The following is an 18,015-nucleotide window of genomic DNA, read 5'->3' on the forward strand; positions in this document are numbered from 1 at the left end:
ATTATTATTATTTAACAATATAATAACATGATATAAAATAATATTGATCATATTATATCACACAAATATATTTCATATCAATATAATATATAATAATTATTTGACATGCATATATTAAGTATTAATATGATAAAGTATTAAATATAATCATGGTGGTTATTATTTATTATTATATAAACAAAAAGGATCAGTGACTTATGTCAGGTTATAGTTGATATTAGAACCCAAGCCTCATATGTGTTCCAGTATTTTTTTTCCACTACACCAATGATTTTCAAAAGGTATATCAAAGCACTCTGATGTGCCCAAGTTTCATCTAGGTGCACTGACAGTAAATTCCATGGAATTTACAAGCAACATGCAGTTGCTTGAATACCCATATGAATTAAATGGAATGCATTTTGAAAAGACTACATATGTGCAAATCCCTTAATTTGCCAATAACTCTTCATGGCAAAGTTCTGTGCTATGAAGCAAAAATAATTTCTAAAAACTCTGTACTACACAAACCATGAAATTCCCACTACAATACATCAGAATGGACTAGAGTGAGGGGAATTATTTTATAATGTGCATTCATATTATTATTTCCCTAATTCCATGTTTTTAAAAAAAGATGCAAACTTCCTGCTAGTTTTTCTGAAAAGCAAAGTTATATGGGAATCATTTATTTTCATTTAACAAAGCAACTGCATTCCAATTTTCTCAGCCAACTCAATAAACTAAATTGAATAGAACAGATTATTAACATGAACAAACTATTTGCTACCAATTTTTCATGGTTGGTTACAACTTAATAATAAAAAGACCTCGTGGATTTTTTACATACATACATATGTATACATATGTGTGTGTGTGTGTGTGTGTGTGTGTGTGTATATATGTTTTTAAATAAATTTATGGTAGTATCACATTATTATCCCAAGTAATATTTCTTTTTTTTTTTTCTTTTTACCTTTTTATTGACAGAATCCATGCCAGGGTAATCAAGTAATATTTCTTAATGCTATTTACTACTCCCCACAACCATTCTTTTTGTAGAGATGGAACCCATAAGAATTGTCTTTTGCATTTTCTTTTTAACTTATTCCTTTTTTGTCCATTTGTTTGCTGTTTTTCAAAATGGATCAGAAATGAAAAAAGGGAAAAAGCTTAAGTATGTAACATTGAAGCTTGTTACTTCCAAGTTGAGCATCATTGCTTCTTACACCAAAACGATCACTATTTTTAACACTTTTCCCTCACACTCCTTTTCTGTCCTCTTTTTTTTTCTCTCCTCTAGCTCCCCTCTTTTTTTTGTTTCCTTTCTCCTTTCCAGTCTGCTCTTTCTTCTCTCATTGCTCATCCCTCTTCTTCTACATTCACAAACACATGAAAAAAAAAGTATCTGTCAAATCTATGAATAAGGGAAAAATTTATAAGCAATAAAGAGAAAAAGAAGATCATGAAAAATAAAATAGAGAGTTTTGATTACATGGAATTAAAAGGCTTCTGCAAGAACAAGACTTATATAACTAAAATTAAAAGGAAAATAGGAAAATAGGAAAACATTTTATGGAAAGTTTCTCTGATAAAGGTTTTTTTTCTCTCATATCCAATTGGACTAAATTTATAAAAAATAAGATCCATTCCCCCAGATAATAAATTAACAAAGGGTATGAACAGGTACTTTTCAGAAGAAGAAATCAAAGCTATCTTTAATAACATGAAAAAATGCTCTCAATCACTATTGATTCAAACAACTCTAACATAACACACCTATCAGGTTGTTTAGCATAACATAAAAGGAAAATTAGAAATGCTAGGGAAACGCAGAAAAATTGGAACATTAATACACTGTTGTGGGAATTATGAACTAGTCCAGTGATTCTGTGCAACTATATGGAACCATGACCAAAGAGATGTAAAACTTTGCATATCCTTTGATCTACCAATGCTCCTATTATTTTTATATTCCAAAGTGATCAAAGAAAAAAGAAAAGGATCTATTTGTCCAAAATTATTTATATCAGCTCTTTTTGTGGTTGCAAAAGAATCAGAAATCAAGGGGATGCTCATCAATTGGGGAATGGCTGAACAAATTGCAGTACATGATTGTGATGGAACTCTATAGGGTTGTAGGAAATGATGAGCAGAATGGTTTTAGAAAAAAACCCTGGAAAGAAGCACAGAAAAATAAGGTTTCCTTAAAAACAATGTATATTATTTATTGCATAGTTTTTCTTCTCTTTTTCTTTCTTTGTTTTCTTTTCTTTTTTTTTTTTTTTTTTGAGGCAATTGGGATGAAGTGACCTTGATCAGGGTCACACTGCTTATAAGTGTTGTGTCTGAGGCTGGATCTGAATTCAGGTCTTCCTGAATTTAGCATCCAACTGCCCCACATAGTTTAAAAAAAATCTGAAATGGAAATTAATGTTTTTATATATGTATATATATATATTGAATCTTTTTTTAATGATGTGTTCTGTACATGAAAATGTTCTTTTTTAGGGGAGGGGTCTTTTGGGATTTAAGTTCAAAAGGAATACAACCTTAAAAAAAAAAAAAAACCTGAGGAGATATATGAAGTCATACAAAGTGAAATGAGCAGAAACAGGAGAATATTGTACACATAACAGTGATATTATGTGAATGATCAGCTGTGAAAGACTTAGCTATGTTGATCCACATCATTGCCCAAGACAATTCCAGGCGACCCATAATGAAAAATACTCTTCATACCAAAGAGAGAATTGAATTCTGAGTGCAGATTGAAGCATGCTTTTATTTATTTAATATTTCCACCCAGTTATATCCAAAACAATATTTTTTACATTTATTTTTAAAACTTTTGAGTTCTAGGTTCTTTCCCATATTCCCACTCCAATTAAGAAACTACAGCTGGAGCTATGCAAAATATTACCATAAAAGTCAAGTTGTGGGAAAAAAAAAAAACAGATCTCCTACCCTAATGAAAATAAAAACCCTCAAGAAAAATTAAGTTAATATGCCCAAAAGGCTATGAAAATGTGCATACCCTTTGATACAGTAGTGTTTCTATTGGGCTTATATCCCAAAGAGATCTTAAAGGAGGGAAAGGGATCCACATGTGCAAAAAGATTTTGGCAGCCCTTTTTGTAGTAACAAAAAAACTAGAAACTGAGTAGATGCCCATCAGTTGGAGAATAGATGAGTAAGATATGGTTTATGAATGTTATGAAATATAATTGCTCTATAAGAAATGATCATCAGGCTGATTTCAGAGAGGCCTGGAGAGATTTTTATAAAATGATGTTAAGTGAAATGAGCAGAATGAGGAAATCATTGTATATAACAATAATAACATTATTATGATAATCAGTTCTGATGGACATGTCTCTTTTCAACAATGAAGTGATTCAGGCCAGTTCCAATGATCTTATGATGCCATCTACACCCAGAGAGAGGATTGTAGGAACTGAGAATGGATCACAACACAGCATTTTCACTCTTTTTGTTGTTGTTTGTTCTAACTTTTTTTCTCATTTTTTCCTTTTTGATCTGCTTTTTCTTGTGCAGCATGATAATTGTATAAACATATATGTATATATTGGATTTAACATATTTTTTAACATGTTTAACATATACTGGATTATTTGCCATCTATGGGAGGAGGTCGGGGAAAGAGGAGAAAAATTTGGAATACAAGGTTTTACAAGGATCAGTGTTGAAAATTATTCATGCCTATGTTTTGAAAATTAAAAAAAAAACTTTAATTAATTAAAAAAGTGATCTTCCTAAAAAAAAAGAAAGAAAAAATTAAATTTTAAAAAAGGAGAAATACAGAGATGAGAGAATGCTCCATTCTGTACTCAGATACAATCAGTTCCTTCTCTAGTGATGGATAGAATTTTTCATCATAAATTCTTTAGAGTAGTAGTAGATAGTATTACTGAGAATAACAAAGTCATTTATAGCTGGTCATTCCAGATCATTGGTATTACTTTATATACAGTACATTTCACTTTGCTTGAGTTCACGAAAGACTCCCAAGTTATTTCTTGTTTGTTTCTGAAATCATCCTAATTATCATTTCCTATAGAACAACAATATTCCATCACTAACATCTACCACAGTTTATTGAGACATCCCCCACTTGATGAGTATCCCCTTAATTCTCTCTCTCTCTCTCTCTCTCTCTCTCTCTCTCTCTCTCTCTCTCTCTCTTCTCTCTCTCTCTCTCTCTCTCTCTCTCTCTCTCTCTTTTTTTTTTTTGCCCTGAAAGCTGCTGTGGATACTTTTTGCACATATAGAGATTTTTAAAATCTCTTTTACTATTCATAGCTAAAAGTGGTGTTGTTAGATCAAAGAATATGTATACATTTATAACCCTTTGGGCATATATCTTATCTTTTGATCATTTATCAATTGGAGCATTTTTTAAATATAAATTTGACTTCGTTTCTTCTATGTTTGAGAAATGTGGTCTTATCAGAGAAACTTGCTTTGAAATTCTTTTTTACAATTACTATTGCTAATTATATTTCCCCACATTTATTCTCTCCCTCCTTTCATCCTGTCCCTCCTCAAAAGTGTTTTGCTACTAACCACTCCCTTCCCAATATGACCTTTTTTCATCCTTTACCATTTCTCATATCCCATCCCCTTTTTATCTTCCTGCAGAATAAGATAAACTTCTATACTCATATTAAGTATGAAAATTATTTCCTTTTTGAGTAAGTTCTGATGAGAGTAAAATTCATTCACTCATCCCCTCCCCCCCTTTCCCTTCCACTGTAAAAGCTTTTTCTTGCCTCTTTTTTTTTTTCTGGCAGATAAATTACATGATTCCACTTTTCCCTTTCCCTTTCTCCCAGTACATTCCTCTCATCCTTAATTTCATCATTTTTAAAGGATATTATCCCATCATATTCAATTAATCCCTGTGCCCTATGTCTATATATACTCCTTCTAACTGCCATAATAATGATAATGTTCTGGTGAGTTAGAAATATCATCCTCCTATATAGGAAAGTAATAAAGATAAGGGACTTATTAAATCCCTATATATATCACTTTCCTGATTACCTCATGTTTCTCCAGAATCTCATATTTGAAAATCAAATTTTCCGTTCAGCTTTAATGATTTTCATCATGAATGCTTGAAAATTCTCTATTTCATTGAATAACCTTTTTTTTTTTCCTCTGAAGGATTATACTCAGTTTTTCTGGGTAGGTGATTCTTGGTTACTAACTTCATTGCTCTTTGGAATATCATATTCCAAGCACTCCAGTTCTTTGATATAGAAGTTCTTAAATCTTGTTCTGTCTGGACTGTGGTTCTACAAGAATTCTTTCTTTTTGGATGCTTACATTATTTTCTACTTGACATGGGAGCTTTTGAATTTGATTATACTATTCTTGGGAGTTTTCAATTTGGGATCTCTTTCAGGAAGTGATCAATAAATTCTTCCAATTTCTTTTTTACCTGCTAGTTCTAGAATATCAGGACAGTTTTCCTTGATAATTTCCTAAAAGGTGCTGTCCAGGCTGTTTTTTTTTTCCTTTTTTGATCAAAATGAATCAGATAAACCAATCATTTTTAAACTCTCTCTCGGATCTATTTTCCAGCTCAGTTTTATTTTTTTCCCAATGAGATATTTCATATTTTTTTCCTATTTTTAACATTATAGAAGTTTTTGCTTTATTGTATGTTGATTTCTCATTAAATCCTTAGCTTCCATTTGCTCAATTCTAACTTTCAAAGAATTATTTTTCTCAGTGAGCTTTTATATCTCCTTTCCATAATAACCAATTTTGTGAAGCATACTTTTTAAAACTTTATTTTTCTTATTTTATTTTTGATTTTCTTTTATTTTTCAAAATAGCTAATATGGAAATAATGTTTTGCATGATTTCACATGTATAATTGATATTAAATTGCTTGTCTTCTGAAGAAGAGAGAGCCATCTAGGAGGGAGAAAATTTAGAACTTAAAAAAAAATAATGTTCGTTGAAAAAATTGCTTACATGTATTTGGTAAATATTTAATGAAATTAAAACTATTTTTTTTAATGTCATCTTTGTTATTTTCCTGTTTATGGGGAGAGAATCTAGTGATTCTCCATTTCTTTCTATTCCATATGTACAAAAGCCATATGGAAATGATAGCTCACTAATGGGTAGTAACTTGCTGTTGTTTGATGTTTGCTGTTAGCCAAGTGTAGCCAAAGTAACAATATAGGAATAACTCTACCAGATCTTGGAGATCCAGGTTTCTGAGACAGTAATTGATAGATAAAGATGAGTCCAAGGCTTTGATTGTCTTAGGGAGTTAGAACAATGGGCAAAGGAAAGAAAGAGCAGAATGGAAATCCCAGCTGCCATGAAGCCTTAGCAGCTGGGAATATCAAATCAGTGGGCTTCTCTTCATCTTTCCCACCACTTCAAGAAGAAGACACTTATTCTAGGATGGTCCAGTGAAATACTCTATTAGAGGAGTCATTGTTATTTGCTATTTGGCTTTATTATGATTTAATAAACTATGTGACAACTGAAAAGGCAACTGAATGAGGTTGGTACACAGAAAACAGTTTTCCCACATATGGTGGTCTCAAGCTATAAATTATCCAATTTTTAATATTTGAAATGGCAATTATTTAATATAGTCCTGTATCATTGTTGGGGCACAATGGATACAAAACCAGACTTGATGTCAGAAAACCTCATTTTCCTTAATTCAAATCTGGTCGCGAACACTTACTATGTGACCCTAGGAAAGTCACTTCATTCTATTTGCCTCAGACCTTCATCTGTAAAATGATCTGGAGAAAAAAATATCAAAGTACTCTAGTATCTTTATCAAGAAAATCCTAAATGTTTTCAATAAGGATCAGATATGCATGGAAAGGTGAAGAACTTACAGATTAAGCACATATTGATCCGAGACTGTTAACTAAAGTAGATCAGACCTATAGGCCTCTGTCACATGATCTTAGATGAGACCTGGACTGCATTCCATTGTCCAAAGAAGGAATTAAGTGGCAGAAGCTGTATATCACCTTTTTCACTGCATTCCACTGACCAAATGGGGGATAAAGGTTTATGTAACCAATCACAGCTTGTAAAGGGTGGGATTTTGGGGGTTCTTTGTCTGAAATGTATAAAAGTTGTAAGCATCTTCAAGTGAATGACTCTCCTTCTGTGGATATTTTTTGCTGTCCTTTCAGGCCCACAGGCCAGGATGGTCCGCTTCTCAAGATTCTAATAAATTCTTTCTGTACATCATTTGGAGTGACTCCCGAGTAGTCAGTTTGGGTAGGTGCAATTGCCCCAAACAGATATAATTGAACAAACAAGAAAAAGTTAAATTTTAAGTTAGCGCACTGGCCTCATGAGCTCAAAATGGTAGAAAGGAAGAGAAGGTAATATTTTGTGGGCTAACTGCCTTTTGTTGGCAGTGAGATCACTCAGTAATTAGAGAGGGCTTATTTGGGCTCGTAGGCTCTGTGTAGGTACCCAAACAATGCACTTGACTGATATCTTTAGTATAGTGTCCCCTGGTACATAAATTTCATACTATTCACTTTTGTCAGTAAATTAATTTCTAGTAGATATAGCAAAAATAAGAAATGATCCATCAAAGATTTCTAATACTAAGGCAGCAGCATCACATAGGATTACCACCAAATATACCTCAAACATGGCACTGTTTACCAATTTTTCTTTGTGATCCCAATACCTTAGTTTTCACAGAGGAGGTATTTAACACTTGAATTATGTAATGTATTAGAATCACTCCACAGTTCTTTGAACTGATGTAAACTGCATCCCCCTAATCTTGGGGGGGAGGGTGAACCTGGATTAGAGAAACTCTAGAATCTCAACCATCACTCCCCACCTCTGGGAGGGGCCTCACCCTCCTGTTCCTAGGGGAAACTTTCATGGAGATCTCCATCTACAATTCAATTGGAGATCTTGCCCTGGGGCATAACCACCACCCTTTATTGAATTGAAAATTAGTCCCTCAAATTCATCTGGAGATGCTCCCTAGCTTCCGGCCATAAAAAGCCAATATAATCAAAGGCTGAACCTCAAATCTTTGATAAAAATCCTAATAGGATTTGGGCTATTGAAGAAGTTATTTCTCAGTGTAAACCCATCTTTGCTAAAAACCTACCTTTGCTAACTTCCTTTTGGAAGAGCCAATTTAGTTGTTTTCTCAGTGTAATAAATTGATTTTTTTTTTTTTTTTTTTTTTTTTGCCACAAACCTTGCCTGCATTTGGGATTGTGAATTCTTTCACAAGAATGTGTGGTACCAGCCCGGGGATCTCTTTCCCTCATTTCTCACACTTCAACAGAAATACTCCTTATTTCTATTTCTCTTATCCCTTAAATTCCAAGAATGGAAACATTATTATTCCTAGTTTCATCACTGAAACAATATTGCTTCCTAGAAAATTACCAATGACCTCTTAATTACCAAATTTGGTAGCCTTTTCTCAGTTCTTATTCTTGATATCTCAATTATTGTAATGGTGGAGAAATGAGCAAAATAGAGATTAGAGAGTATTTAATAATTTATTAAATGGAGAGATATACTGGGATCAAATGGATCCATGTTTGGTCCCAGGGCTGAATGAGACTCTTGTCTCCAAGAATCCAACAAACAATCAGAATTCTCAATGACATATATACACATTGCTCAAACTCAGGGGATGGAGTCAGGGTGAAGAGAGAGGGTATCCTGAAAAATTAAAGAGAAGAGAGTACCTAGAAAAAGGCAATCAATAGTATCAAAGTGGAAATGAAGGATTGAAAAAAGGCCATTAGTTTGAACAGGTAAGGAATTATAAGGGATTGTAAGTAGAAAGAACAGTCTTGGTGGAAAGTAAGAAAACCTGGTTGTTGGGTGTTCAGATGAGAGTGAGAAAAGAATAAGTAGAGACTTCTCAAAGAGTAATCATCTTTACTTGAAAGTAAATGACTAATGAAGAAATATGTTGAAAATGAAGAAATAATCAACCCATTGGTTGATTTAAATATTTTAAAACTTCACCAAACACCCTTACTAGCTCAGCAAATTTTCCATAGCAAATCTAGGCCAAAACAAATACCTAATGATTTTATTTATGCCAAAACAACTCAATAACTGTTTATGTCCTAAAAATAGTTATATGAAAAAAATACACTTAAAGTGAAAGAAAAAAAAATACTTTACTTAAAAAAAAAAAACTAGCCATAATTATTTATTAATGGAATGTGTCACCTTTTGGGCAGTGCATAATTTCTCAAAACTTAGAATCAGATTGTACAAATTATACCCACATTCTTGTTCCGTATTGATTTTATGAGATATTTTCTTCTTAATCACAGCAACTGTTAAAAAAGTTTTTCAAAAATAAGGAATGGTAAATAAGAAAGAAGGAGAAATTTAATTACTGATATAATCACAGGGCTAATCTCTTTATTTAGGGTTTCTAACTATCTTACAAATTATAGCTTTATATCTATATCTATATCTATATATCTATATATCACTTCAATTTCCCAGTATATCCCTGTTCTATCTCTAATGCAGTGAGTCATCTTATATAACAAGAAATAGGAGTGAAAAAAAAAAAGTTTAGCAAAGCTAACCAAAATATCAACCAAATCCAGGAATACATATATAGTTTTCCATACTCACAATCCCTACCTCTTCAAGGAACACAAACAGGCCCAGTCTGCTATTTCTTTCTCAGAGTCAACCTTGATCAGATTTTGTTATTCTTGTCATTGTTGTTTTTCTTCTTGTTGCTTTGTTTATCTTATACCAGTTCACATAAGTTTTTCCACATATATTTACATCTTTAAACAAACTAATAAACAAAACCACTGAGAAGACACTAAGTTTCTTTGATCAATTAAGCAAAGCATTAGCTAGCCTATCTGAGATCTCTGATTTTTCAGCTCTTAATTTTCAGAACTATAGTCTATGGAGGCAAGCCAAGTGTTCGCGTGGAGGGAGTATTCTATTTGGCTGCTGAGCTTTGAGAAGAAGCCATTCATCTTAGTCAGATATATAAGCTGACTCAGAAACTGATGTTAGTCTTAAGCCAAACATAGCAAATTTCCATTTCCCTTTTTTTCAGAGGCACATTTTAAGATAGTATTATGAAACCATAAGGGGTGAGATAATTATGAGATGGAGATTTTTGGCTGGATGCTCTGCCTTGTAATGCCTTAGAGATGGTGTTTTCAATTAAAAAAAAAAAAGCAACCCTTCCTATAGTAGGTCTTTAAAAAGTGGCCATTTTTCTGTTTAGAATGATAAAATATATTTGTGTATGATGTGACATTCCCACTATACATACATTCAGTGTTCTCCTTTCTGCTCCTCTCATAAAATTAAATGCCATATCTAAGAAGACTCCAAAAGTAGAAAAAAAGTTGAAAAATATAAAGATCTTTATGTTGTTCCTTTGAGCATGACTATGAAAGTTATGGGAAGGGAAGAGTACTCCTTTAGTTTTACTTTTTAAAATTAATTCAATTGATTGGTAGAATGTATCATACTGTTAAGGTCAATATTAGAGCAGCTGGTTGACATATATTTTAAAATTTTCACCTGGTTTCTATGTTATATAGACAGAGATTGTATTAATTATGAGATCACTTGTGTTTATGTTTTCTAATGTGGGGTAACCAATTCTAACCATTCTTAGAGCTAATGAATAGTTTTCACTTCTTACAAATACCTTATGGACATCCTGATTATTTAATTAGAATATTAATGCCAAAGTTATTAAAGAAGACTAAACTTGAAGTCAAATAGAACCTTAGGTTCCCAGTACTGTTACTTGCTACTTATGCTTTTAAACAAGTCATTTAATCCTCCTAGGTATTTGTTTTCATCATCTTAAAGATGATAAAGTAGAACTAGACCAGAGGTATTAAACTCAAGGTCCACAAAACATATAAATGAACCCTGAACCAGACTAAAATGTAATCGAAAAATTATTATTCAAATAAGTACAAATAAAATACAGCATAAATAATGCTAATTTCTGGTTTTCAAAGTCATAATGGAGCACATAGTGATTTATTTCTAATTGAGTTTGATATCACTGGAATAGACAACACTCCTTTCAAGATATAGACACATGAACCTAATGGCAGTGATGTTATTTTTCAAAAGAACATTTTTTCCACTGAAAAAATTCTATAATTTTTAAGAAGTTCATAAAATTCATTTTTCCTGAAACATTACTGAAGAATGTATGTTCCTCCTTGGGAATTCCCATAATAAGAGCTCTTTCCATTCAACATATATAATCTCCTGAATTATCATTAGTGTATTGTCTAATGATCATAAAAGTGAATTGAGTTTATTCAAGTTTAACAGTTTATTAAATGTCACAGGTGACATTTGAAGCTAAGCTTCTTGATTCCAAGGTTAGCATTCTGTTTATCACCATATTGGTCAATCCTTTTGTCATTTGAGTAAATATATATATATATATATATATATATATATATATATATATATATATATATATATATGCACATCCATATGGGTATGTGTTTGCATGTGTGTGCATCTAAAAAGAAAGATACAAATATGTATGTATAGATAGACATACACACTAGTGTGTGTGTGTGTGTGTGTGTGTGTGTGTGTATGTGTGTGTGTGTATAATGAAAATTAAGGAAGTTACAGAATGGAGAAACGTCAGATAGCTAATATTAGTAAATTCCGTAAATCTGAAATAATTAACATTTCCATTTAAAATAATTCAGAAGATCTCAGATTTTTCTGTCCCTCCTGATGGCTATAGCATTGTGATTGATCACCACTTAACCACATACCTTATTTCTCCAAACTTTAGATTTTGCACAGCATGACTAAGCAAATGAGACTTCTCAAAAATACAAAGAGGACCACAGAGATTTTTGTCTTTCTGTATCTTTCTGTCTCCTTCCTTCTCTCTCTCCTCTCTCTTCTGTCTTTCTGTCTCCCTTCTCCCCCCTGCCCTCTCTGGGTTTCTCTCTATCTCTCTGTGTGTGTCTTTCTCTCCTTTCCTCCCACTCTCCCTCTCTCCTCTCTCTCTTCTGTCAAATGTACCACAATGGATCAGTCTATAAGGAAGCACTCTTCTATTAGAGCTGGTTAGAGCCTAATACCTTTTGTTGGGATAGAACTAACTCAGTACCATAACCTAATTGTCCAAGTTTAGCGTAGGTCAGTCAACAAAAGATTACTAAGTTAGAGCATAGAAATGGGGACACCTAGAAGTAGATGTGGTCCCCTCTTATTTATATGGAGAAATATGACTGATTATCAGGAAGGACATGATGATTAATGTAATATTGGAACATCTACCAAATCTGAAGGACATCAGCTCCATATAGGATGGTTTTATGTAATTAGGTGACCACGAAGACATATCAGTAATATATAGAGGACTTTCTAGTTGACAAAGGCTACTGGTAAGCTATATCAAGGGAGGAAAAGCTTATAGCTTAATCCTCTGAGTGAGTATACTTCTAGGATTGTATTATTATTCTCTGTGTATTAGGGGAAAAGCTAATCTACCCTAATTTGGGGAACTAAGAACACTGGAAGATAGTATTCACTCCCCCCCCCACTTTCTTTATCCTATTTTCCTACTTGATTTCACAAAAACAAATGTCAACAGAAAGATGGTCATAGAAGATGACAGGAAACCTAGCTATTAGAGCCTAGAATTTAATGCTTCTTTGAAAGCTCAAAGAGATTTTTGACATCATCATTTCGATGAGCATATTTTAACCTAGAGTCCATCAATTTTTAAAAATATGCACATTTTGATAAATGTATTTCAATATCATTGGATTTCTTTGTAGTCCTATGCATTTTATCTTCTTTATTTAAAACAATATTCTGAGAAAGGATTCATAAGCATCATGATATCCAAAGGGGTCCATAAACAAATAAACAAAAAAAATGTTTAAGGAATTCTGACTTACTTCATTTTAAAGATGAGGAAATTGAAGATCAGAGAGGTGAAGTGATTTGCTAAATGTCATGGTGATAGAACCAGCAATGCTAATACTTGAACCCAAATCCTCTGACTTCAGAGCCCATGTTTTAATGAATTAGGGAATAACCCCAGGATAGTGAAATTGTTGGAAAATTAAGTCTTAGAAAGTGATTGAATGTAAATAGCTGCTTTTCCACTTTTTACTTGTTGAACTTCTGAACTCAAATCCTTGATTCTTTAATCAATATTGCTGTTTTCCTTCTTGATCTTTACTGTTTTCTTTCATGCCAATGAACTTTTCCAAAAGTGTTTGTATCATTGATCTTTGTATATTGCTTAAATCCTTCTACTAATCCGTGAACTCCATGAGAGCTGAGATTGTCATCTCAATTTTGAATTTCTTCTCATAGACCTCAAAGAGCAAAGAACCTTATTAAACATGTGCCTGGGTGCCTATGTGGCATGGAGAAATGTACACTGAGATTTATGCTGAGAGGAATTTATGTGACTCTTTATGCTGCGAGGAATTTATGTGAAGCTTTTAGCTTGTTATTATCTGGAAAGGAAATGAATGATTGTGTTTTGAAAGAACAGGGTCGCTTTCTCTATACCATGGAAGGAATTGAAAAGTTCATAAAAGAGAAGACATTATTTTTTTAAGGTACAACTCCTCTATCATATTTCAATCTTGTCAAATCAAAATGTTCCATTCTGGCCTATGGACCTTTATCTCCCATGGTGTATTTCTTTGTGTTAGAGAGGCACCCAGGATTACATATATTTCCTGTATTGAATTGAAAAGAGAAATCAATGGGTTAAGCACCTGATTCAGAAAAGTTATTGACAGGACTGAGAAACTTGAAGAATTCTTTAGATTTTCATAGGAATATGTAAAGGATCACCCTCTTCCAGTCATCCAATTTGCCTAGGATCTTAGGTGATCCTTGTTTGCTTGCCCCCAGTAAATGTCATATTCCTTCAAAGCAACTCTTACATGAGGTATTGTTTTTCATATTTAAAATGTGTTTTTTTTGGCATAGGGAAGAAGAATCTCATAATTATTCTATTGCCTAAATTTGAAGGAGGAAAGTTTAATAAACTTTTAAAGTTTACTTAAATGCTTAACTAGCTCTGTTTTGGTACAGAATTTTAAAAAGACAGCTGAGATGTATGATCTGAAATGCTATTGTTTGAGATCCTTTTTTCTTTTGGGAAAGGTCATTTAATAATCCCTGTTAAAATGGAATCCTGAGTGGAAGAAGTTTGGAACAAACAGATTAACAACTTTAATGATTATTACTCATTAATATTTTAGTATATGACAGTTTTCCTATGAGATAGCTAGCTAAGAGTTTTACCTTAAAAAAGAAAAGATAAAAGATTGGTGCATTTTGATAATAAAGCTGACAGATGTTTTGTTTAGACCCATAGTCTTCAAACTTTTTCAATTACTTGTCTATCAGTAAAAATTGAGCATATATGGTCCCAATGTGTGTATATTTACTTATTCATAAATTGTATTGTTCAATTCTAATACTAATTATGTATATTAGAAAGCTTACCAAAATAGAAATGTTTAGAAGATGAACTAACAATGAAATAGTATTTGTAGCTAGAGTTGATAGGGAGCCATTGGGATTTATTGAATAGGAGAATAGCATGACTAGACATATATTTGATAAAAATTAATTGGAAGCTAATTCTGTCTCATTTAAAATAAAAAAGGAAAAATGGGGTTCTTGTTCGATGGTGACTGCCCCTGTGAACAGACCTTACTCTCTGAAGACATCTGCCAAAGCCACAAAGGAATCTGGGGGCAGAGTTGGAGTTGGAACTTTCCCATTACAAGCTATTATGGGTACTGGTTAATTTAGGTGAGGACTTCTTAGCCCCTTGGACAAACTGATGAAACTTATAAATCCCTTTTAGATAACATTTTTAAATGCATAAAATAAACACACAGGATTGCAGAAAAAAAATTATACTAAAATGCAGTTATCAAAATAATTATATTACAAAGGTCAAGAAACCTGGTTTGAAAACCAGTAGTTACAACCATCTTTAAATTATGAAAACCAGCCTCAGAATATTGAAGGTGTGAGTTTAGGCAACAAATGTGAGGGTGAGAGGATAAGAAAAGATATAAACTATCTTAGAATTAGATTTATTTAATAATATTAATTAATTAATTGAGTGATTGATTATATTACTTAGAAACAAACATGATGGTTGACTATCAAAAGGAGTGTGAGATTTGACTCGTATTCCCACCCTTTGGTTGATCACAATTCCTTAGGATCAGTCCCTAAATAAAGTCACCCAAAATAAACTTAACTACTAAATTTGTATATCTATATATATATTTTCTACAAGTTGAAGGAGAAATTTGGGGGAGTGAGGGTGGAGGGGAAGGAAGAATATGATAAATGAAAGGAGAAAGGAAAAAAAGATATTCATTCACTGTTTTGTAAGCTAAACTCCATATGGTTTTCCTAAAACATAGACATATGAATCTATGTGCTACATGAATAGCAGAAAATATGCCTTCTTATTTGCTGAGAAATTTCTACAGAGGATACAATTATTTTAGAGGAAGAGGTGGAGAAGCTGAAAGATGCATAGAGAGGGAACTAAAGATGTATCCAGAGCCACAGAGGAAGCTGGCCCTTAACATACTTATTGATTATCATCAGCACCTTTGACCTTGAAGAGACTGCTAAAAACTTATACTCCCTCAATTTCCAAAGACAGTGGGGGGACTTCCGGTTAAGATGGCGGAGAGGAGGCTCACAGTTGCATAAGCTCCGCGCTTTCTCTCACTATCCACTTCATTACAAGCCTCTGAATCAATGCTTGACTGAAAAAAACCCACAAATAGTTACCAAGAGAAGCCATCCTTGAGATCCGCCAAGAAAGGTCTGTCTTTACTGGAGGGCTGGGGCGGTTTTAGATCGGGCGCAGGCTGAGGGCAGCGGCAGTGAGAGCACGGGAGCAGAGCTGAGAGGGGGTGGGGAGTGATCGTAGCCGTCTCTACGGGGAGAGCTTCGCTACAGGTTTGGATACTTTGCTCCGGCAGCAAGTCAGCAGCCCAGCAGAGAAGCTAAAAACACCGGGGCTGAAGAACACAACCGCAAACAGCTGGAGTCTCTCAGGACCTGGCCGCCCCCCCTTCCCCCCCCTCAGTGACTCAGCACGCTTTGGGATCTCAGAGTGCAGGCGCAGCACAGTCCTGCTAGTGCCTCACTGCTGCCCCCTGCAGTCTGTAGAGGAAGCTCGATAACACACCCAGCCCCCCCCCAAAGAAAGACTCCAGTTTTTTCTGTTTTTCTTTGGTAGTTTGTCTCTGATTAATAGACAGAATGAGCAAGAAGCTGAAGAGGACTTTAACCCTTGACAGCTTCTACACAGATAGAAAGCAGACTCTAAATCCTGAGGAGACTAAAAACAGGCAGTCCCCAGGTGATTCCCCAAAGCAGGAGATCGTCTGTTCCTCAGCACAGATGAACCTCATAGAAGTGATTAAAAAGGCTCTCACAAGGGAGCTAGAAGAAAAATGGGGAAAGCAGAGTGAGGCTTGGCAAAAGGAGAAGGAAGCTTGGGAAAAGGAGAGGGAGGCTTGGCAAAAGAGCCTGGAGAAGTCAGTTAAAGAGAGAGTGGATAAAGAAGTAAAATCCTTGAAAAATAGGATTAGTGAACTGGAAACAGAAAACAGCTCTCTAAAAAACAAAATTGGCGAAATGGAAAAAAATTCCACAGAACAAAAGAACTCAATTGGACAATTAGAGAAAGATTTTAAAAAAGTGAGTGAAGAGAATACTTCACTGAAAATCAGAATTGAACAAGTGGAATTGAATGACTCGAGGAGACAAGAAGAATCAGTCAAGCAAATCCAAAAAAATCAAACAATGAAGAAAAATGTGAAATACCTTCTGGGGAAGACAACAGACCTGGAAAACAGATCCAGGAGAGACAATCTGAGAATCATTGGACTCCCAGAAAAACATGATGAAAAAAAGAGCCTGGACACTGTCTTCCAGGAAATCATCAAAGAGAACTGCCCAGAAGTCATAGGAACAGAGGAAAAAATAAACATTGAAAGGATTCATCGATCACCCACTGAAAGGGATCCTAAAATCAAAACACCAAGGAATATAGTGGCCAAATGCCAGAACCCTCAGATGAAAGAAAAAATATTGCAAGCGGCTAGAAAAACCCAATTCAAGTATCAAGGAGCCACAATAAGGATCACCCAGGATCTGGCAGCATCCACATTAAAAGATCGAAGGGCCTGGAATATGATATTCCGAAAGGCTAAGGAACTTGGTATGCAACCAAAAATAACTTATCCAGCGAGAATGAGCATCTTTTTCCAGGGAAGAAGATGGACATTCAACGAAGTAAGCGAATTTCATCTATTTCTGATGAAAAAACCAGAACTTAACAAAAAGTTTGATCTACAAATATAGAACTCAAGAGAAATCTAAAAAGGTAAAGATTAATCTTGGGAACTATATTTTGACTATATAGATGTATAAAGAATACATGTATACCTTGTTCTAGAAATTGATGTGGAAAGGACATTGTATCAGAAAAAGGGTAAAGTGGGGGTAGTACATCTCATGAAGAGGCATAGGAAACCTATTATATCTGAGAGAAAGAATGGAGGGGGATGAATATAGTGGGTATCTTACTGCCTTCAGAATTGGCTTTAAGTGAAAAATCTTAAGACATATTCAATCTATGGTGAAACTTCTCCCATCTCATTGAAAAGTGAGAAGGGAAAAGTGGAAAGGGAAGGAATAAGCTAAGCGGAAGGGAATACGGGAACTGGGAGGGAAAGGGGTAAGATAGGGGGAGGAACTCTAAGGCGGGGGGAGGGACACTAAAAAGGGAGGGCTGTGAGAAGCAAGGGGTGCTCACAAGCTTAATACTTGGAAGGGGGGGAAAGGGGAAAGAAGGGAGGAAAGCATAAACCGGGGTTAACAAGATGGCAAGTAATACAGAATTGGTCATTCTAACCATAAACGTGAACGGGGTAAACTCCCCCATAA

Source organism: Antechinus flavipes, chromosome 5 (genome assembly GCF_016432865.1).
Source record: "Antechinus flavipes isolate AdamAnt ecotype Samford, QLD, Australia chromosome 5, AdamAnt_v2, whole genome shotgun sequence".
Classification (NCBI taxonomy): Eukaryota; Metazoa; Chordata; class Mammalia; order Dasyuromorphia; family Dasyuridae; genus Antechinus; species Antechinus flavipes.